At 45.6% G+C, this 23,033-nt stretch overlaps 1 long non-coding RNA gene across 1 annotated transcript; it reads right to left on the minus strand.

The window, feature by feature from the left end:
* Positions 1 to 882: 882 nt before the first annotated feature.
* On the minus strand, positions 883 to 21,405 carry LOC116972856. The gene is made up of 3 exons (XR_004411926.1): positions 21,321 to 21,405; positions 11,075 to 11,079; positions 883 to 898 (listed from the first exon to the last, which is right to left on the minus strand). It is a non-coding gene; the product is annotated as an uncharacterized LOC116972856 (long non-coding RNA).
* Positions 21,406 to 23,033: the final 1,628 nt, after the last annotated feature.

A 23,033-nucleotide genomic window follows, 5' to 3' on the forward strand; every position in this document is an offset into this window, starting at 1 on the left:
GGCTGAGACACTCTCGTGTGAGCGGCACGGCTACCGGCTGGAAGGCGCTCTCGTGTGAGCAGCCCGGTGCGGGGCTGAGACGCTGCCGTGTGGGTGGCCTGTCTATCGGCTGGAAGGCGCTCCAGTGAGGGCGGACCGGCTCCCGGCTGGAAGGTGCTCCCGTGGGGGCAGCCCGGTGCGGGGCTGAGACGTTGCCGTGTGGGCGCCCCGGTGCGGGGCGTAGATGGTGCTCCGGCGGCTGAGGCGGCGGCGACCTGGATCCGGGGCTCGGCCGCGGGCCAGTGGAGGACAATGTCGGGAGCTCGCAGGTCACAGGCTGGTGCCTGTTTTCCGGAGCACCCGTTGCAACAGCTGCGGGCAGCTTCGACCACCCCCGGGCCGCGGAGCTTGAACCGCGGGACTGATACCATCGCCCGGTGGGGTATCGCCTCGGCGCAGAGGGAGAAGAGGAGGGAAGAGACAGTAACTCTAAGACTTTTGCCTCCATCACAGTGAGGAGGTGTTTGGTGAACTCACTGTGGTGGATGTTAATTTGTGTTTATTGTGTTTTGTTATTATTACATGTATGGCTGCAGGCAACAGCATTTCGTTCAGACCGAAAGGTCTGAATGACAAATAAAGGATTCAATTCAATTCAATTCAATTTCCTTCAGTTCCTCCGTAACCCCAGATCCTCTGGCCACTACTATATTGTTTGTGTCCTCCTCAGTGAAGACAGATCCAAAGTACCTGTTCAACTCATCTGCCATTTCCTTGTTCCCCATAATAAATTCACCTTTTTTGGTCTTCAAGGGTCCAACTTTGGTCTTAACTAATTTTTTCCTCTTCACATACCGAAAGAAGCTTTTACTATCCCGCTTTATATTCTTGGCTAGCTTACCATCGTACCTCATCTTTTCTCCCCGTATAGTCTTTTTGGTTATCTTCTGTTGTTCTTTAAACATTACGCAATCCTCTTGCTTCCCGCTCATCTTTGCTATGTTGTACTTCTCCGTTTTAATTTTTACACTGTCCCTGATGTCCCTTGGAATGCCGTCCCATGGTCGTCCCTTTCTCCCCTTGGAATCTTTCTTCCTCCTAGGAATGAACTGATCCTGTACCTTCTGTATTATTCCTAGAAACACCTGCCATGTTTGTTCCATTGTCATCCCTGCGAGTGTATCTTTCCAGTCAACTTTGGCCAGCTCCTCCCTCATGGCCCCATAGTACCCTTTATTCAACTGCAACACTGACACCTCCGATCTACCCTTCTCCCTCTCCAATTGTGGATTAAACCTGGTCACTGCCTTCTTAACATTAGTGAATTTAGAGAAACTTGTGCATTAATCTGATATACTGCTGGCCTAATTGGCTTCGGAACATGTGTGATACCCCTGTCACCCACCAAGCAGGTTGAATAGGTGGGAGGGGATGTTAATTCATAAATTCCAAGTTAAGAATAGTTTAATAAATGTTTGAGAAATTTACGATACATCTGTCGCAACCTAAGATGTTTAGCAATTATACTTTTGTTAATTATGATTACATATCCCCCAAAAAATCTAACGATGGCTGAAAGGAAGATCAAGGGGAAATTCGAGGATTCTGAAGGTAAAAAGAATCAATTGCAAATGCTGGACATCTTAAGCAAAAGGTAGAAGTAGAACAAAGATTCATCAGCAACTGAGAGGACCAAAAACTGATTGACATTTCAGGAAGGCCAGAATCAGAAATGAGTGCTGTCATTGTTGACTTGTCCAATTACAGGAAATTGCTAAACCTAATCAGAGTGTTAAATGACCCATGCATTTGCTTAGGTCAGTGTAAAGGAGGTCCACTAAATGCCAGTAAATGTTTCTGTGTGCAAGTTATTTTCATGTCCTCAGAATCCGTTCATAAACAGAATCATTGAACAATTTTTGATATCTCTGCTTTATTACACAGCTGACTGAGTCATCTGCCCTTGAGCATAAGACAAGCTATAGTATCTTTCCAACAAACTTATGGATTTTATAATCTATCATTCTTTTATGTTAGAAATACAGGGTATGTTGCACAAGCACTTTGTATCTGGAGGATGCTTCAACTCTCAGCCTCATGCATGAAATTACTATTTCACCTCATCAGACCAAAAAACTACAGCCTCCCACGTACTTGGAATGTCTTTGAAGCAGATTTATGCTTCACCCTGTCGATCACTTTACAAGCCACCATAATGGAGAAGGACAAGATGAACAGGCACATCTGAGGAGAAAGTGATATTACGGCACAGCACGGAGGCACGGCTGTGAGAACCTTTTCTCATAGCGCCAGAGATCCGGGTTCAATCCTTACCTGGGATGCTGTGTGTGTGGAGTTTATACGTTCTCCCTGTGACTGTGTGGATTTCCTTCAGGTGCTCTGGTTTCTTCCCACATCCCAGAGACGTACAGATTTGACCAATGTAAAAATTGCCCCTTGCATGCAGGGAGTGGATGAGAAAGTGGGATAACATTGAACACGCGTGAATGGGATATCGATGAGTGGAGTGGAATCGGTGGACTGAAGGGTCTGTGTCCATGCTGTGCCTCAATAAACGTAATATATGGCAGAAACCACCCAAAGATATACAATTCTGCACAAAAATGCCACAGACAGCCTTTGCAACATGAGATTGGGAGCAATCAGGACAGGTACAGTGCATTCAGAAAGTATTCAGACCCCTTCACTTTTTCCACATTTGTCACGTTACAGACTTATTTTAAAATTGATTAAATTAATTTTTATTATCATCAATCTACACAATATACCCCAGAATGAAGAAGGGAAAAAGGTGTTTAGAAATGTTTGCAAAGTAATTAAAAAGAAATAACTGAAATATCACATTTACATAAGTATTCAGACCCTTTGCTATGACACTCAAAATTGAGCTTAGGTTCATCCTGTTTGCATTGATTATCCTTGAGATGTTTCTACAACTTGATTGGAATCCACCAGTGGTAAATTAAATTGATTGGACATGATTTAGAAAACGACACACCTGTCCACATAAGGTCCCAAAGTTGACAGTGCATGTCAGAGCAAAAACCAAGCCATGAAGACAAAGGAATTGTCCTTAGACTTCCGAGACAGGATTGTGTTGAGACACAGATCTGGGTAAAGGTATAAACCTATTTCTGCATCATTGCAGGTCCCGAAGACCTTAGTGGCCTCCATCATTATTAAATGTAAGAATTTTGGAACCACCAGGACTCTTCATAGAGCTGGCTGCCCGGCCAAACTGAGCAATCGGGGGAGAAGGGCCTTGGTCAGGGAGGTGACCAAGAACCCGATGGTCACTCTGACAGAGCTCCAGAGTTTCTCTGTTGAGATGGGAGAAACTTCCAGAAGGACAACTATATCTGCAGCACTCCACCAATCAGGCCTTTATGGTAGAGTGGTCAGATGGAAGCCAATCCTCAGTAAAAGGCACATGACAGCCAGCTTGGAGTTTACCCAAAAGGCACCTAAAGGACTCTCAGACCATTAGAAACAAGATTCTCTGGTCTGATGAAACCAAGATTGAACTCTTTGGCCTGAATGCCAAGTGTCACGTCTGGAGGAAACCAGGCACCGCTCATCACCTGGCCAATACCATACCTATGGTGAAGCATGGTGGTGGCAGCATCATGCTGTGGGGATGTTTTTCAGTGGCAGGAACTAGAAGACTAGTCAGGATCGAGGGAAAGATGAACGGAGCAAAGTGCACAGAGATCCTTGATGAAAACCTGCTCCACAGCGTTCTGGACCGACGCTCCCCATCCAACCTGACAGAACCTGAGAGGATCTGCAGAGAAGAATGGGAGAAATTACCTAAATAAAGGTTTGCCAACCTTGTAGCATCATACCCAAGAAGATGCTGTAATTGCTGCCAAAGGTGCCTCAACAAAGTACTGAGTAGAGGGTCTGAATACTTATGTAAATGCGATATTTCAGTTATTTCTTTTAAATTATTTTACAAAATCTAAACATCTGTTTTCGCTTCTTCATTCTGGGGTATTGTGTGTAGATTGATGATAAGATAAAATAATTCAATCCATTTTAGAATAAGGCTGTAACGTAACAAAATGTGGAAGAAGTGAAGAGGTCTGGATACTTTCTGAATGCACTGTATCTGATAGGCCATGGATCATTCAGTGCCGCAAACCATCTCTATTTAGCAGAAGGAAAGTGGAGGCAGGAATTCAAGTATGCTGCTAAATTATCCAGGGCACAGATCACCATAGACTTCATGGGTGGCACAGTGGTGCAATGGTAGAGTTGATGCCTCACAGCGCAAGGGATCTGATTCGATCCTGACTAGAGGTGCTGTCTTTATGGAGTTTGTACATTCAGTGACCGCATGGGTTTTCTCTGGGTGCTCTGGTTTCCTCCCACATTCCAACGGCGTGCAGGTTTGTAGGTTCATGGGCACTTGTAAATTGCCCCCAGTGTGTAGATGCAAAGGCTTGATAAATTAGAGTAAGTGTGTGGGTGTTCGTTGGTCGGTGCGGACTTGATGAGTCGAAGGGCCTGTTTACACACTGTATCTCTAATCTAAAATGATCAAGGGCCACTGAAGATGCCAAAAGAAGTTTAACTTGCAATGATTAGTAGGACAGGCTGCCATTATCTATGCTGCCAAATGCATGCTGCTATACTTGAAGGCCAGGACGCTGGCAGCCAGCAGGAGGCTTTCATTTGGAGCAGTTCTCGGTTTCCTATATAATGTTTCCTATATGATGTTTTCTATAGCTGCATGGACATCTTTGCCCAATATCGTGCATTTGAGACAAGACTTATTCCCTACAATCACAGTTTGCATTGAGCCCACTGAGATAAGGTCCAGTACTGTTCCATCCCATTCATTCTTATTCCATTGTTCCAACCTCTCTCCCCCCCTCCTCCCCTCCCCTCCCCCTCCCCTCCCCTCCCCTCCCCTCCCCCCTCCCTCCCCCCTCCTCCTCCCCTCCCTCCCTCTCCCCTCCCTCCCTCTCCCCCCCTCCCTCCCCCCCCCTCCCTCTCCCCCCCTCCCTCTCCCCCCTCCCTCTCCCCCCCTAGCCCTCTCCCCCCCTCCCTCCCCCCTCCCTCCCCCTCTCTCCCCTCAGCTCCCCCCTCCCTCTCCCCCCCCTCCCTCTCACCCCCCTCCCATCTCCCCCCGCCCTCTCACCCCCCTCCCTCTCTCTCCTCTCTCCCCCCTCCCTCTCCTCTCCCCCCCTCCCTCTCCCCCCCCCCCTCTCCCCCCTCCCCCCTCCCCCCCCGGTGCAGGCCGAGATCAGGAGCAGGGCGAAGGGTGACATCAAACGTGTCATGGCAGCTATCAAAACAGTGTGGGGGGGGGGGGGGGGGGGGGGGGGTAGGATGGCTTGAGTGGGTGCATGATTTTCTGGAGCTCCTTCCTAATGGCAAATTTAATAAGGGAGACGAGGCAGGAATATCGAAAATGATCACCTGTAGCTGAGAAACAAAAAGATGATTTGTGTATGAAGCCGCCATGACCAAAGCAAAGATAATAGAGCTGAGACGGAAGCTGGTTACTGAAATGACGCTAAACATTGAAACATAGAAAATAGGTGCAGGAGTAGGCCATTCGGCCCTTCGAGCCTGCACCGCCATTCAATATGATCATGGCTGATCATCCAACTCAGTATCCTGTACCTGCCTTCTCTCCATACCCCCTGATCCCTTTAGCCACAAGGGCCACATCTAACTCCCTCTTAAATATAGCCAATGAACTGGCCTCAACTACTAAAGCTTACCCATGACCCTACTACGGCTTTTTTGTTGAGTGGACTATCTTGCTCCGCTATAGGATCTTTGCTTCAGACTGATGTGAGGGCGGGTGGGGGGGGGGACGGGGACGGGAAGAAGAAAAAAGGAAGAGGTGGAGACAGAGGGCTGAGGGAGAGCTGGGAAGGCGAGGAGAAAGCAGGGTCAACCTGAAATTGGAGAAGTCAATGTTCATACCGCTGGGGTGTAAACTGCCCAAGCAAAATATGAGGTGCTGCTCCTCCAATTTACGTTGGTCCTCACTCTGGCCATGGAGGAGGCCCAGGACAGAAAGGTCGGAGTCGGAATGGGAGGGGGAGTTGAAGTGCTGAGCCACCGGGAGATCAGGTTGGTTATTGCGAACCGAGCGGAGATGTTGGGCGAAATGATCGCCAAGCCTATGCTTGGTCTGTGTGTCCTTTCGTGTATTAAGAAGATCTGCAGTTCTTTTCTTCTACATCATCTTCTCTGACATTCTCTGACGTTACTACCAAATTGTGCATAGTCCTATTTCAGTACAGGTGCACAACCTTTATCCGAAGATCCAAATAACGAAAACCTCCGAATAGCGGCCATTTTTTCGGTCCTTGAAGAAAGGTCCTTGAAAACGTTCACCGAGGGCGGCCCGCAGAGGTGACAGCGGAACCTCCGGTCGGTCCTCGAAGAAAGGGGAACTAAATCCCCATTCATAAAAGAGAAGGTGAGGCTATATTGCACGGGAGGGTTAATAATTGACAATATGCTGCTGCCTGCCCGCTGAGTTAAAAAGTTCCCACGGTAGACTCACGATACACAGTGTATCGTGAGTCTTGCGTGGGAACTTTTTAACTCAGCGGGGCAGGCAGCAGCAGATTTTCGCTCCCTTCAGTTTCTCCCCACCTACACCCCTCTGCTTCCCGGCCATGTGTGTGACCCCTTCCCTCCCCTCTCCAGCTCCCCGCCCATTGCACCGGCGTGGGGGCTTTGCACTGTCTTCACGTCGGCGATTGCAGCAGGACCAACGGGACACCGACCCCCAGGCCCACTGCAAGCACGGAGATCCCAGAGACCCACAGCCAGCAGCAGCCCAGCCCCGTTCCAACTCCAGAGGAAAACTGCAAACTGGCCGGAGACGTCAGGACCACCAGAAGCCGTTCCCCGAGCTGCGCCCCCTCAACGGGCCACCGACCCCCAGGCCCACTGCAAGCACGGAGATCCCAGAGACCCACAGCCAACAGCAGCCCAGCCCAGCCCCGCTCCAACTACAGAGGAACCTGGGTTGCGGATGACGGGGCGCAGCTCGGGGCGTCGTAGGGGCCCATCAGGGAGCGGGTTCCTGTTGGTCCTGACGTCTCCGGCCACCTGCCATCCTCCGGGAACTGTACCGTCCTTGCAGGAGAGTGGGGTTGTTTGCAGTTGCAGAGGGAGGGGGCAAGGGCAGTACAGTTCCCAGTCTCAGCTCCTGTGCATGGGGGTGGCCGGAGACGTCAGGACCAACGGGACACCGACCCCCAGGCCCACTGCAAGCACGGAGATCCCAGAGACCCACAGCCAGCAGCAACTCCAGCCCAGCCCCGCTCCAACTCCAGAGGAGCACGTAGGGGCAGAAGCTGATGGTGTGCAAGGTACGTCTTGTTCTTGGGGTGGCGGATGAGGGGGCGCAGCTTGGGTTGTGGGCAAACTGCCACTTGACGCCGTAGCGGCCCATCGGGGAGCGGATTCCTCTGGAGTTGGAGGGGGAGAGGGGTATTGTGCTATTTGATCGCCCCCTGCTACCCCAGGGACAGGGAGACACAGCGGATTTTTAGACTGGTGGGCAATCACTTCCAAAGTTCTGCCCACACAGTCAGTACACCTCTCCTACACTGCATTTCATACAAACATTTATTCTGCAAGAAAAAACTACATTGGAGACTCAAACTCGCGACCGAGTTTACTGCCGGGATCAAGGCACAAACTCGCGACCTTGCGGATATGAGCCGAGCACTCTACCACTGAGCCAGCCTTTAAAATCTACGCTAAAAAAATTCCATTCCGAAGACCGACAAATTCTGAATTACGAAAAGTGCCTGGTCCCAAGGCTTTCGGATAAAAGGTTGTGCACCTGTATTGATGCACAGTTTGCATAAAATAGTGGAAAATAATTTGCATACCTTATTTGTACAAAGGTCTGGTTATTTTTACATGGGTGTGTGAAGGGATTTGTTTGCAGCACAACAAAGGTTGATAGACATAGAAAGATTGCCACTGAAAATGTTGCCAGTTCATCTCTCCCCAAACACTATCTGACCTGCTGAGTTCCTCCAGCACTTTGTGCTTTGTTCAAAAGTCCAGCATCTGTTGCGTCTTGCGTCTACAATATTTTTTAGTTTTACACTGAAATGTTAATTTAGATTGTATTCTCAGACCTTGTGTGTAGCTCCAATTAATCATGTAATGGCTCTGAAAGTAGAAAATTACCATTTGGTTTAATTTAGTTGAGAGAAACAGCATGGTACCAGGCTACCGATCTACCAAGTCCATGCCGACCATTCATCATCCATTCACATGAGTTACATGTTATCCCACTTTCGCATCCAATCCCTACACATGATGGGGAATTTATAAAGGCCAATTAAACTCCAATCTTGTATATCTTTAGGATGAGGGAGGGAAACTGGAGCACTGGAATGAAAATTAGAAGGCTAACCAACCCCAATACTTCCTCAGGAGATTGCAGAAATTCGGCATGTGTCCAATGACTCTTGCAAACTCCTACAGATACTCCATAGAAAGCAAAGTGTTGGGTTGCATCACAACTTTGTTTGGGGACGGCTCTGCCCAAGATCGCAAGAAATTGCAGAGTTGTGGATGTAACCCAGTTCATCTCACAGAACAGACTCCCCACCATCAACTCCATCTACACTTCACGTGCCTTGGGAAATAAGCCAACATAATCAAAGATCTAACCCCCCCCCCCCCCCTCTCCCTCATTGTGGATATTGGACTGTGCCTCTTGAAATCTGTTGTGCTACAATGCTGAGAATTGTATTCTGCACTCTTTGTCTTTTCCTTTGCTCTGCCTATTGTACTTGAGTTTGGCTTGATTGTACTTATGGATGTTATTGTCATATTAGATTGGATAGCATGTAAAACAAAACTTTGCGCTGTACCTCAGCACATGTGAACTTAAACCTAAACTTTAATAAGGTTGAAGTAATTTTGAGGTTTTATCTATATTGGATTCTGTTCCTTCTTGACCTACCTTAATTGAGACTTTTCAAATTAGGATCTTCTGTAAATGATGATGGGAATGAAATGTGCAGCATTGCCAGAAAGAAAAGAAAATTCTGTTCCCGAAGGAGTGCTGAAAAAAATCATCGCACTGTGAAACAAATTGAAGATGAAGTTGGCTGTGGTGTGAGAACTGATTTCTTGCACCTTCCTGTAAGTATTACTTTTATCTCAGTGCCTATAAATATTGTGCGGTAGACCATTTATAATCATCTTATAGACATTCCTCTTATCTTCCAAAGCCAATCACAAAAGGATCAAACAGTGCATTATTAACTTGTTGCGGATTTATGGATTATAAGGTTGCGTTAACAACCTAGAGTTTGACATGATTTACTTTTAGGGATCGAGAAGGGATTCCACATAGCTTTATCCTTACGGAGGCTGACTGTGTGGTCAGTCTGCTACCTCAGCACGTAGATTGGAGCCGCAAAGGTCCATGATAAGACAATTGCCACATGGCGCAACAAGGGATTACCTTGCTGTGAGAAGGATTTATTTTTGATCTGAAATTTGGCGTGTTTTACAATGAAACATTTTTTTTTCTATACCAGCTTGCAGGAATAGAAACAAACTTAAAGGCCAAGAACTTCAAACTCTTGAAGATTCTTTTCTTTCTGGCAAACTTTCTCTCTCTTCTTTTTCCTGTCAAATATGGTGTGACCTCCGAAATACTTACATCTATAATTCCAGAATTCCTTGATAAAGCTCTTCCAGCCAGTTTTTCAACACCATCGCCGTACTGAAATGACTCCAAACAAAGTTAGTAGCAAGATCTTATGTGACTTCAACAAGGTAATCTACCTCTATTTATCTAACTTGATCTGTCTGACCAAACATTTGTCCAATCTTTTCAAGGCTGTTCCACTGCTGCTGTGCTGGGTGGGACCACATTCTCCTCATTTTCTCTAGTCAATGGCAGAGATTCAAACACATCAGCTTCTCTTTTAACATCCTTATCACTACCTCAGGCAAGATCAGGGATATCTCTTTGGCTTCAGCTTTCGAAAACACAGCAGACAGCCATTGCCACATATTTGCCAATAATAATCAGCTCTACTTTGATCTATCTCTACATGAATCCCCCTTATCCTTTGGTTTAGTTTAGTTTTGAGCAAAGATCTTAGAGTGGAGCAAGATGGTTCACTCCGCGAAAAACCCGTAGTAGCTGATGGGTGATCTTCAGCGACATTCCCGTAACCGGCGTAAATGAAAATGTGGTTGGTTTGAAAAAGCACAGCAAATGGTGGTTGGTTTGCAATGAAGCACAGCAAATGGTGGTTGGTGGTGGTTGGTTTGCAATGAAGCACAGCAAATGGTGGTTGGTGGTGGTTGGTTTGAAATGGCAAATGATTAAAAGTCTAAACTTGACAACTTCCTGTATGCACTGTATATTGATTTTAGATAAAACGCTACCACTTACGGCTGTGATTTTTGGCCATCTTACTCAGTCCCCCTCCGCTTATCAGATACAGAGGATTCTTCCCATCAATGAAAAATAAAAGTGTAATGAGTGTTTAAAAAATGTTGAGAATCTCTCTCCTGTCAATCACGCCATGAAGACCACGCCCCTTCCGGTGGGAGGGGGGAAGGATTATAAACCCGGAAGTGTGGGTGTGGCTCAGTCTCTGAATTGGTATGAAACTGCACGTGAATTTGGTGGCCTTGCACCATGCTTGAAGTGGCATGAAATTGCACTTGAATTTGGTGGCCTTGCACCCTGCTTGAAGTGGTATGAAACTGCACTTGAATTCGGTGGCCTTGCACCCTGCTTGAAATGGTAGGAAATTGCATTTGAATTTGGTGGCCTTGCATCCTGCTTGAACTGGAATTTCAAGGAATAGCCATGAGTCAATTCCCAGCCCACCAGCCTTGAGTGAGCTGCCAGCACATCAGCTTGAGTGACAGCTGCCACTCTAAGAATCCATTTGGCCCACAATGTCCATACTAGCCCTCTGGAAATCAGTCCCTTCAGCCCACAACACCCATACTAGCGCTCCAGAAAGCCCCCCCCCCCCCCCCCCCCCGGCCACCAATATTGGAATTGGTGAAGAGGTGGAATATTGCGTTGGGGGACCAGCCCTCCCACTTAGTCTAGTATGTATATATAATTGCCTTTATGGGTGCATACAAGCAGTTGTGAACAATGGGATTAGATGAATTACAGAGTGCAAGTTTAATACGAAGATCAATTCAAACACAGGACAAGAGCCATTTAAAAAGAAAATTTAAAAACCATTTAAAAACACACAAACTGTTCCCCGCAACGCTGATTACTACAAGTTTAATACAAAAATCAATTCAAACACAGGACATGAGCCATTTAAAAAGACAAAATTTAAAAACACGCAAACTGTTCCCCCGCAACGCTGATTTCACTGCGAGAGGCATAACTGAGGTCGGGTCTGGATTACTGAAATGGCGAAAGTTATGCTCCGTTACGTACTACACGTCAGTCCACTGGATTTTGCAGGAGTGGACCATCTTGCTCCACTCTAAGATCTTTGGTTTTGAAATACAGCATAGAAATAGGCTGTGCAGCCCACCGAGTCCATGCTGACCACCGATCATCTGTTCACACATTCTAATATACTAGACTACCTCAAGACTGCCTCTAATTTCCTCATGCAGAATTGCAAAATAGAAATGTCTTCTCACTAAATATTAGGAAGGCTCGCATAAAGTCAGTTTTAAGGTCACCAAACCCTTTACAAAATGTTCTAGGATCTCCCTGCTTTCTATTTGTGTAACCTCATGCACCCCCAACAAAACTCAAAGAGAGGTGTGGTCTTCTTATTCTGGCTTCTGGAACATCTGAATGTCATTGTTGTTGCATGTCCTCATCATCCAGGACCTGAATTCCCTTCCAAAATCTCTCACATTCTCTTCTTCCAATTCTTCTTTTCAGGTTGCTTCTTAAAAGCTATTACTTTGGAAAGAGTATTTGGTTATCTGCCTTTATATTTGTTTTTCCAACTTGGAACCAGATATTGTAATTCATCTTGGGTCATTGAAGGTGTTAGTCAAATCAAGTTATTTCATTGGTTTTGCTATTGAATATGAAAGACTGAATTGATAAATACATATTACAGTCCCAATGTGTAATATCAGTTGGAGTTGCTGTTTACAACTCTGCTGGGACAAGTTTGGGTGATGCAAATTGCTTTAATATATTTCATTAATTAGTTTGGAAATGCCATTATTATTCATCAAAGTTAACATCTGAATATTAATATTGCACTATTATATGGAATATACTGAAAATGCTAAACTGCTTTGTGATTTGCCTTTAGGATTTTTATGTATCTCCATTACATTGTCTACATACACTTCCAGTCTCACTCTGTATATTGTGGCCATTGCAACACATACTTACTGCTAAACCATTTTAATATTCCTCCTCTGTTCCAATCAACTGTTCAAAATTAACACTTTGAATTTTATTTTTCAAAGGACATACTTATTTAAGAAATCTCAGTATCAATGTGAATTGCAACTAAGATAGACACAATGCTGGAGAAACTCAATGGGTCAGGCAGTATCTCTGGAAAAAAGGAAAAGGTGGCGTTTTGGGTTGAGACCCTTGAGGAAGTCCTCAGTCTGAAGAAGAGTCTCAACCCGAAATGTCACCTATTCTTTTCCCCAGAAATGCTGCCTGTCGCACTGAGTTACTCCAGCATTTTGTGTCTATCTGTCGTGTTCCTTTGCAGTTCCTTCCAACACATTAAATTGCAACCAATGTGGTCTATTCTAAGTTAACACTTGGAAAATGGTGATTGAGGGATGTGTGAGTACAAAACCAATGTGAATAAAGCTTGCAGTTGTTATGGTCAGCAGAGAATAATTATACACATTGGAAGAAGTCAAAGAGAGAAAAATGAATAAATGTTCTGAAAACCTTTGGAGATTATTGTCTCTAATTGAAATTGAACGAAGAGGAAAATGTTACTAATACATTAGCTTTTATGAAGGCCAAAATTGTCATGGTTTCTCAATTGATTCTCAATTCTTACATTTCAAATATTTTAAAGGGTAATGGCTAATTTTAATGTCAAGTTTTCTTTCCTATATCCAGAAATGTGCACTGTGGCATTATGGAGAAGTCAAAAGACTGATCTATTTTTGCCTTTCTGTTGCCAATTTGCTTTTACTCTTCTTGTCTGCAAACTCCAGATTTGTAAATAAAGAATAGTTCCAGATGGATTTATTATTTGATTAGAAAAGTATTTCAGCAAGCTGTACTTAGGATAATACGTTTCACCCGGGACAATTTCCACTGTGAAACCTGCCCATAATGAAATCAGCAGGCTTGCCAAATGAAGGATTTATCTTCAATATACACATTACAAGGTTATGATCAATGCACCCTGTCCCCAGATATATATGCATATTGTTCACACTGCACTTCCATGATTTCTGCTGGCATGGAATCAGCTTAGTTCATTGCACTGTTGTCCAAGTATTTCTGCTGTCCAAGTATATCTTCTTCAAATCTGCTGCCTGACTATTGTATTCATTGTGGTTAACTGATGGCTATAGAATTCTATTAATTTTTCAACTAGCTCATGTTTTGTATACCTGATCGACACAACCCGACATTGCGATTGTAGATGTGCATGATTCTAAATATAGTAACCATTATGAAGAGACCACAGTAGAATAAATTGCAGCAGCAAAATATCTGTGCATCTGTTTTGATTGAGTATCATTATCAGGTGTGATTGCTCATAGTTATTGATGGAAGTAAAAGGGAGAGATGTATAGGTCCTTGGGGATAACTCTTTACTCAAGGCTAATCTTTGGGGATGATACAATTCTTCGTGTGGGCAATTTTGTAGGTCACAAGTTGAAGGTAAATACCATTTTTTGCAGTAGTAAAACTGGAGCTTAAATTCTAACACAAATATGCAGTTTCAGATCTAACAGATACATATTTGCAGGTGCATATTCATGGGGTTGGAGGCTAGGGAATGCTTTACAGATAAACAGGTGAACAGCAGACTTGCATTTAATAAAGTGAAGCTGGAGCCTGGCATTGCAAAGTTCAGGAGTTGACAATGTTGTGGATATGTCCCAGTGGATCAATTAAAGCAGGTGAGCAGCTACTTTGAGTAAAACTGTTACACATTACTGTAGTTTCAGTCATGCATGACGAAAATTGTACACTAGCAAATCAATCACTGTTGTGAAAATTAAATGCCTGAGCAGGACTTCTTTCCATCTTTTGTTTCAATGAAATGTGATGTTCAATACAGTGGGAAAACCAACAGTCGTAACAAGCACTAATTCCCCTGGAGAAGATGCCATTAATTGCCAAAATCTGCAATAAAAATCAAGTTTAAGAGGTTTCTCATCTATAATATATTTGTGTGTAAATAGTTGAGATCCCAATAAAATGGGAAGCCTTGCAAGCTAAGGTCATGGGATTTTGCTAATTGCCATAACTTATTGAGTATGAAAATCCAAAAACAAAGCTGCAGATGCTGGAAGCAAAACAGAAGATATGAGAAAAACGCAACAGATCAAGCAGGAACTGTGGACAGCTGTCAATATTTTGGGTCTGTAACCCTTCTTCAGAAGTGGGATAGAGAAAGATGCAAGTAAGTTTTCAGTCAGATGGAGGATGGGAGGAGAGCTGTGTTAAACAAAAGGAATGTCTGTGATTGTATGAGTTAAGAAGGCATAAAATAAGCAGAAAACACCAGTGCGATAAGCTCTCTGTTCATGTTCAGGGAACAGAGTTAGGCCATTTGGTCCATCAAGTCTACTACACCATTCAATCATGCTGATCCATCCCCATTCTCAACCCCATTTTCCTGCTTATCCCCATAACCCCTGACACCCTTACTAAGACGTTGGTCCATTTTATAAATAGTTAAAGGTTACGTGGAATGTCTGGCACATTAGACCAAGGTAAACAGGATGAGAAAAACTGAACCAACACAATATCTATCTATATTACTAAAACTCTGATCTTGACCGCTTTTGGCCTACTGTGCTGTGATTTCTGACAGAACGGCGCCACCTACGGCCGTCATTTTTGGCCACCTCGCTCAGAGCCCCCCTCGGCCTTACAGGTGTGGAGGATTTTTCCCATCGATGACAACTCGGAGAGATATTAATGTTTTTTTTTAAACCACCATTCCCTCTGCTGCCCCTGCTGGAGGGAGGGGGAGGGACTATAAAACCAGGAAGTGGTGTGCCTCACTGCAAGATGGATGAAGCCAAGGGTCACGTCTCTCTGAGCTCTGAATAACACTGAACAAATGTCTACACAACTGTGAGTACCCTTAATGTGGTTTGAAAATGAAAATGTGGTTTGTTTGAAGTAAAAAGGCACTGCCTGCAAATGGTTGTTTGGGTGCTTTGGCTTGAAGTTGAAAGGCACTACTCACTGCAAATGGTGGCTTGGGTGCTTTGACGAAGTTGAAAGGCACTACTTACTGCAAATGTTGGCTTGGGAGCTTTGGCTTGAAGTTGAAAGGCACTGCTTACTGCACATGGTGGCTTGGGTGCTTTGACGAGGTTGAAATGCACTATTTACTGCAAATGGTGGCTTGGGAGCTTTGGTTTAAATTTGAAAGGCACTACTTACTGCAAATGGTGGCTTGGGAGCTTTGGCTTGAAGTTTAAAAAAATCACCTGCTGGAGGGAGGGGGAGGGACTATAAAACCAGGAAGTGGTGTGCCTCATAGTCTCTGCAAGATGGATGAAGCCAAGGTTCACGTCTCTCTGAGCTCTGAATAACACTGAACAAATGTCTACACAACAGTGAGTACCCTTAATGTGGTTTGAAAATGAAAATATGGTTTGTTTGAAGTAAAAAGGCACTGCTTGCAAATGGTTGTTTGGGTGCTTTGGCTTGAAGTTGAAAGGCACTACTTACTGCAAATGGTGGCTTGGGTGCTTTGGCTTGAGGTTGAAAGGCACTACTTACTGCAAATGGTGGCTGGGTGATTTGCTTGAACTTGAAAGGCACTACTTACTGCAAATGGTGGCGGGTGATTTGGCTTGAAGTTGAAAGGCACTTCTTACTGCAAATGGTGGCTTGGGTGCTTTGGCTTGGTTGAAAGGCACTACTTACTGCAAATGGTGACTTGGGTGCCTTGCTTGAAGTTGAAAGGCACTACTTACTGCAAATGGTGGCTTGGGTGCTTTGGCTTGAAGTTGAAAGGCACTACTTACTGCAAATGGTAGCTTGGGAGCTTTGGCTTGAAGTTGAAAGGGACTACTTACTGCAAATGGTAGCATGAAGTTGAAAGGCACTACTTACTGCAAATGGTGGCGTGGGTGCATTGGCTTGAAGTTGAAAGGCACTACTTACTGCAAATGGTGGCTTGGGTGCTTTGGCTTGAAGTTGATAGGCACTACTTACTGCAAATGGTGGCTTGGGTGCTTTGGCTTGAAGTTAAAAGGCACTACTGCAAATGCACTTCCTGTTTGCACTGTATATTGATTTTTGATAAAACGCTACACTTACGGCTGTGATTTTTGGCCATCTTACTCAGTCCCCCCCTCCGCTGAGCAGGTGCAGAGAATTCTTCCCATCAATTAAAAATAAATGTGTTATTAGTGTTTAAAAAATGTTGAGAATCTCTCTCCTGTCAATCACGCCCTGAAAGCCAGACCTGTTCCAGTGGGAGGGGGAGGGGTTATAAAACCCGGAAGTGTGGGTGTGGCTCAGTCTCTGCATGATGTGGGAGGGAGAGGTCATGATTGTCTGAGCTGTGAATCAATTGAGCACACTGAATGTCTTCTGAACTGTGAGTTTGGTGTTTTGTGTGGTTTTATGGTGGTTTCACCCTGTATGAAATGGTATGAAGCTGCATTTGAATTTGGTGGCCTTGGACCCTGCTTGAAGTGGAATAAAACTTCAGTGAATTTGGTGGCCTTGCACCCTGCTTGAAATGGTATGAAACTGCACTTGAATTCGGTGGCCTTGCAGCCTGCTCATAGTGGTAAGAAACTGCACTTGAATTTGGTGGCCTTGCAGCCTGCTCATAGTGGTAAGAAACTGCACTTGAATTTGGTGGCCTTGCACCCTGCTTGAAATGGTAGGAATATGGATTTGAATTTGGTGTCATTGCACCCTGCTTGAAATGGAATTTCAAGGAATAGTCATGAATCAACTGCCAGCCCACCAGCCGTGAGTGAGCTGCCAGCAGATCAGGCTTGAGTGACTGAGCTGCCACCCCAAGAACCCATACCAGCACTCCAGAAAGCCCCCCCGTGGCCACCAATATTGGAATTGGTGGAGAGGTGGAATATTGCGTCGGGGGACCAGACCTCCCATGTGAACATGTGACCCAACGGGTCCCACTTGGCCTAGTATATTACTAAAACTCGCATCTTGTTTCATGCATGCATGCATGTGTGCACGCATGCGTATGTGTGTGATCCTGAAACTACCCAAAACGGTATAGGATAGCGCAATAATTTTTGGCCCACCTTTCTCACCATTGTCCTGTGCTGTACTGTGGCAAGTTTCGTTCAGATTGATGGGATATTTTGCAAGTAATTCACATTTTAATCTTTACAAAATCCACTTTGACAAAAATCCCTTCTACTTGCCCTGCCTGTTAGCAGCTTATGACGTCACAATGGGATCCCGATACTTATTTACATAAAGAATTGCGATTAAAAAAAAAAACAAAAACTCAGTTTTAATCAAATTCTTGGGGGAAGGTTTCATTTACAAAAATCATCGCAATTTTTATTGTGGGGGGGGGGGGGGGGGGGGGGTAGAATAGGGGAGAGGTTTCATTTACCAAAAAAATCATGATTTTCATTGTTGGGGGTGGGGGGGGTGGGATAGGGGGGGAGGTGAGGAATGTAGGAGCAGGGAGATAGAGGGAGAGGAAGGGGGTGGGGAGGGGAGGTATGGAGGGAGGGAGTGTGACTGAGGGTTGTGGAAAGGAGAGGGAGGTAGGGAGTGGGGGAAGGGAGGAGGAGGGGAAAGAAGAGGAAGGGTGAAGTTGTGGTGGAGTGAGTGCTGGAGAATGAGGGGGAATGCAGGAGGATAGAGGATAGAAGAGGGATGGCAAGGTAATGTGGGAGGGGGAAGAGGGTAGATTGGCGGAGTGGCGACGCTGCCCCCGCCCACCACATGGGGTCGATTGAATGGCTCCGACCTCCGGCTCAACGTTAAAAAAAACACATCGCAATTTTCATTGTGGGAGGGTGGCATAGGGGGGAGGTGAGGAGAGGTGGAGCAAGGGATAGAGGGAGAGGAGGGGGTATGGAGGTGAGAGGGAGGGGAAAGTGGGGAAGCTGAGGAGGGAGAGTGGGGTAGGGGGGTTGATAGAGGGAGAGGAGGGCAGTGGGTGAGGTGAGGAGGGAGTGGGATGTGGGGAGGTGAGGAGTGGGGGAGCAGGGAGAGGAGGGGGGTAGGGAGGGGTGAAGGGGTTATGGAGGGAGGGAGGGAGGGAGTGACAGGTTAGGGGAAAGGAGAGGGAGGGAGTGGGGAAGGGGAGGAAGAGGGATGGCGAAGCGCAGTTGGGGGAGGATTGCCGTGATTTGCATCACAACGGGGATCTGTGGCGTCACAACGGGAACCCGTCAGGCGCGCCTGCGCAGTTGGGGGCTATGGGAGAGTGGAGGAATATTGCTTTGGCGGACACTTGATCTAGTAAAACCATAAAATTAAAAAATGCTAGAAAAGCTAAGCAGGTCAGGCAGCATCCATGAAAAGAGAAACAGTTATTGTTTCAGATGAAGGATCCTTCACCAGGTTGAAGGAAGAGAGAAATAACATTTCAGATAGCAGCAAAATGTGGGTGAAACAAAGATAATTTCAGGAGATGATAATGAAATCAAAGCCTTTATCACATCCCTTCCAATTTTAAAAATTCTAATGATATTAAATGGGAAAATAAAACCGAAGAGATTTAAAGCTGTTGTCTTTTATATGTTCTAAATTCTTAATAATTCTGCTCACCAGGCCATTTATGTTGGTGCAATCAGTGAATTGTACACTAGGATGATTTCTCACATCTTTTATGAATACTATATACAATGTGGAGCAGTGAGCAGCTGTCCATGGCACTCTATAATTGCATGTACACAAAAGAATTAGAATAAATTACTTAATTTCCACCATTAAAAACATAGAAACATTGAAAATAGGTGCAGGAGGAGGTCATTCAGCCCTTCGAGCCAGCACCGTCATTCATTGTGATCATAGCTGATCATCCACACTCAGTAACCCATGCCTGTGGCAGAAAGTACGACTCTCTGGGTGACAAAGTTTTTTCTCATCTCAGTTTTAAATGGAATCCCCTTTATTCTTAGACTGTGGTGCCTGGTTCTGGACTCCCCCAACATTGGGACCATTTTTCCTGCATCTAGCTTGTCCAGTCCTTTTAAAATTGTATATGTTTCTATAAGATACCCACTCATCCTTCTAAATTCCAGTGAATACAAGCCCAGTCTTTCCAATCTTTCCTCGTATGACAGTCACGCCACCCCGGGGATTAACCTCTTGAACCTACTCTGCGCTGCTTCAATAGCAAGGATGTACTTCCTCAAATTAGGAGACCAAACTGCTCACAATACACCAGATATTGTCTCACCAGGGCCCTGTACCATTGCAGAAGGACCTCTTTACCCCTATACTCGAATCCTCTCATTTTGAAGGTCAACATGCCATTAGCTTTGGATGGATGGAGACAAACGAAAGGCAGCTGGAACCGGCGGGGGCAGAAGATGGTGAAAGTGGTGGCACAGAGGCTACAAATGTTGGAAGGAAGTTGATGGTGGAAATCATTAAGGGAGAGACAAAGGGCAGATGGAATCAAAGGGCGAAGGTCTTAAGGTCATAAATGATTGGAACAGATTAGGCCATTTGGCCCATCAAGTCTACTCTGCCATTCAATCATGGCTGATCTATCTCTCCCTCCTAACCCCATTCCAAAGAGGATCCAGTGGGTGATGTATGGGAGCAGTCAGTGGATGGAATCAGTGGGTGGATGGAACCAATGGCCTACATGCCATTAGCTTTCTTCACTGCCTGCTGTACCTGCATGTTTACTTTCAGTGACTGGTGTACAAGGGCACCCAGGTCTCGTTGCACTTCCCTTTTTCCTAATCTGACACAATTGAGATAATAATCTGCCTGCTTGTTCTTGCTGCCAAAGTGGAGAATCTCACATTTATCTACATTATACTGCATCTGCCATGCATCTGCCCACTCGATCAACCTGTCCAAGTCACCTTGCAACCTCCTAGCATTCTCTCCACAATTCACACTGCCACCCAGTTTTGTGTCATCTGCAAATTTGCTAGTTTTACTTTTAATCCCATCTAAATGATTAATATATATTGTAAATAGTTGCGGCCCCAGCATCGAGCCTTGCGGCACTCCATTCACCACTGCCTGCCATTCTAAGAGGGACCCGTTTATCCCTACTCTTTGTTTTCTGTCTGCCAACCAATTCTCTAACCATGTCAATACCCTACCCCCAATACCATGTGTTCTAATTTTGCCCACTAATCTCCTGTGTGGGTAATTGTGTACTTCCACTGGCTCTCCTTCATTCCTTTTACTTGTCACATCCTCAAAAAATTCCAGAAGATTAGTCAAGCAGGAATTCCCCTTCATAAATCCATGTTGACTTGGACCAATCCTTTTACTGCTATCCCAATGCACTGTTATTACTTCTTTATCTTTGCACCGCTGTTGGCAAATTCATTTCACTTGCACTTTATGTGCAATGTGATGAATAAAACTGATTGTATTGTATTGTATTGTATTGTATTGTATTGTATTAATAATTGACTCCAGCATCTTTCCCACCACCGATATCAGGCTAACTGACCTATAATTCCCCGTTTTCTCTCGCGCTTCTTTCTTGAAAAGTGGGATAACATTAGCTACCCTCCAATCCACAGGAACTGATCCTGAATCTATAGCACATTGGAAAATGATCACCAATGCATCCACGATTTCTAGAGCCACCTCCTTGAGTACCCTGAAATGCAGACCATCAGGCCCTGGTGATTTATCAGCCTTCATTCCTATCAGTCTACCCAATATTACTTCTTACCAAATGCAAATTTCTTTCAGTTCCTCTGTCTCCCTAGATCCTCTGTCCTCTAGTTCATTTGGGAGATTGTTTATGTCTTCCTTAGTGAAGATAGACCTAAAGTGCCTGTCCAACTCTTCTGCCATTTCCTTGTTCCCCATAATAATTTCACCCGTTTCTTCCTTCAAGGGACCCATATTTGTCTTTACTAATATTTTTCTCTTAACATATCTAAATAAGCTTTTACAATCCTTCTTTATATTCTTGGCCAGGTTGCCCTCATATTTAATTTTCTCACACTGTATCGCCCTTTTTGTTTCCTTCTGTTGTCCTTTGAAAGTTGCTCAATCCTCTGACTTCCGGCTACTCTTGGTTATGTTATACAAGCCAAGTCAAGTTTATTTGTCACATACACATACAAGATGTGCAGTGAAATGAAAGTGGCAACGCCTGCGGATTGTGCAAAAACAACAGAACAACAGAACAGAACCAGTATTTCCATTTTAGAAAAAAAGATTTAAAAAAGACACAACACAACAGTAAATGAGTAAATTAGTCCCTGGTGAGATACGAGATTACAGTCCTGATGGCCTGTGGGAAGAAACTCCGTCTCATCCTCTCTGTTTTCACAGCGTGACAATGGAGGCGCTTGCCTGACCGTAGCAACTGGAACAGTCCTTTGCTGGGTTGGTAGGGGTCCCTCAATATGTTGCTGGCTCTGGATCTGCACCTCCTGGTCTATAGGTCCTGCAGGGGGGTGAGTGCTGTTCCCATTGTGCATTCGGTCTTTGCAGAGCCTTCCTGTCCTGGGCAGAGCTGTTCCCAAACCAGATTGAGATGTTGCCGGACAAGATGCTTTCTACAGCCCCAGAGTAGAAGCACTGAAGGATCCTCAGAGAAACTCTGAATTTCCTCAGCTGCCTGAGGTGGTAAAGGCGCTGCCTTGCCTTAAGGGCCTGTCCCACGAGCATGTGACTGCATGCGGCAAGCGCGACCTAACGTGGTCGCTTGAGCCATATGGCCTCGCGGGGCCAGTCCCACTTTGATCGCCGGAGCCGTATGGAGTGAAGTATGGAGTTGTGCGGAGCTGGTGCCGACATCGCGCGGGGCACCAAAAAACTGACACTGTCCAAAAATTCTGCGCGGCAACGGCCTGCCGACCCGCAGCTACATTGACGCCGTACGCACTGCCTCGACGGGCGTGCTCAGCGTCTCGACGCTGTACGCAGAGTCTTGATGCCGTACACAGCGTCTTGACGCCGTACGTCATGCGCAAACTTCCCGCAGACTTCGCTCGAACTTCACGTCAACTCGTACGGGATCACTCGACCTCCGCACGGCCCACCGCTTCCGGTTTGGTCGCACTCGCCATATGCAGTTGCATGCTCATGGGACAGGCCCTGTACGGGGATCACTCAACCTCCGCGCAGCCCCCGCTTCTGGTTTGGTCGCGCTTGCCGCATGCAGTCGCATGCTCGTGGGACAGGCCCTTCACTCACCTGTCCATGTCAGATCCTCTGTGATGTGGACTCCCAGGTATTTAAAGCTGCACACCCTATACACAGTAGTCTCATTTTTCTCCAGTGGCATGTACGTCCTCAAATGATGAGCCCTTCTAAAGTCCCCAATCAGCTCCTTAGTTTTTGTGACATTCAAGAGGAGGCCGTTATCCTGACACCAGAGTGCCAGATCAGCCACCTCCTCCAGGTAGGCCTTCTCATCTTTATTGGAGATCAGGCCCATCAGCACAGTGTCATCAGCAAACTTGATTATAGAGTTGGAGTTGAACCTGGCCACACAGTCATGTGTGTACAGGGAGTACAATAGGGGGCTAAGGATGCAACCCTGGGGGGGATCCTGTGTTCAGGGTGAGGGGGTTGGAGGTATGTCTCCCCATCTTGACCACCTGGGGCCTGGCGGTGAGAAAGTCCAGGACCCAGGCACACAGCGGAGTGTTCAGCCCCAGTTCCAGCAGCTTCTCAGCAAGTCTGGTGGGGACTATGGTATTGAAAG

The sequence above is a fragment of the Amblyraja radiata genome, chromosome 5 (genome assembly GCF_010909765.2).
Source record: "Amblyraja radiata isolate CabotCenter1 chromosome 5, sAmbRad1.1.pri, whole genome shotgun sequence".
In the NCBI taxonomy this organism is placed as follows: domain Eukaryota; kingdom Metazoa; phylum Chordata; class Chondrichthyes; order Rajiformes; family Rajidae; genus Amblyraja; species Amblyraja radiata.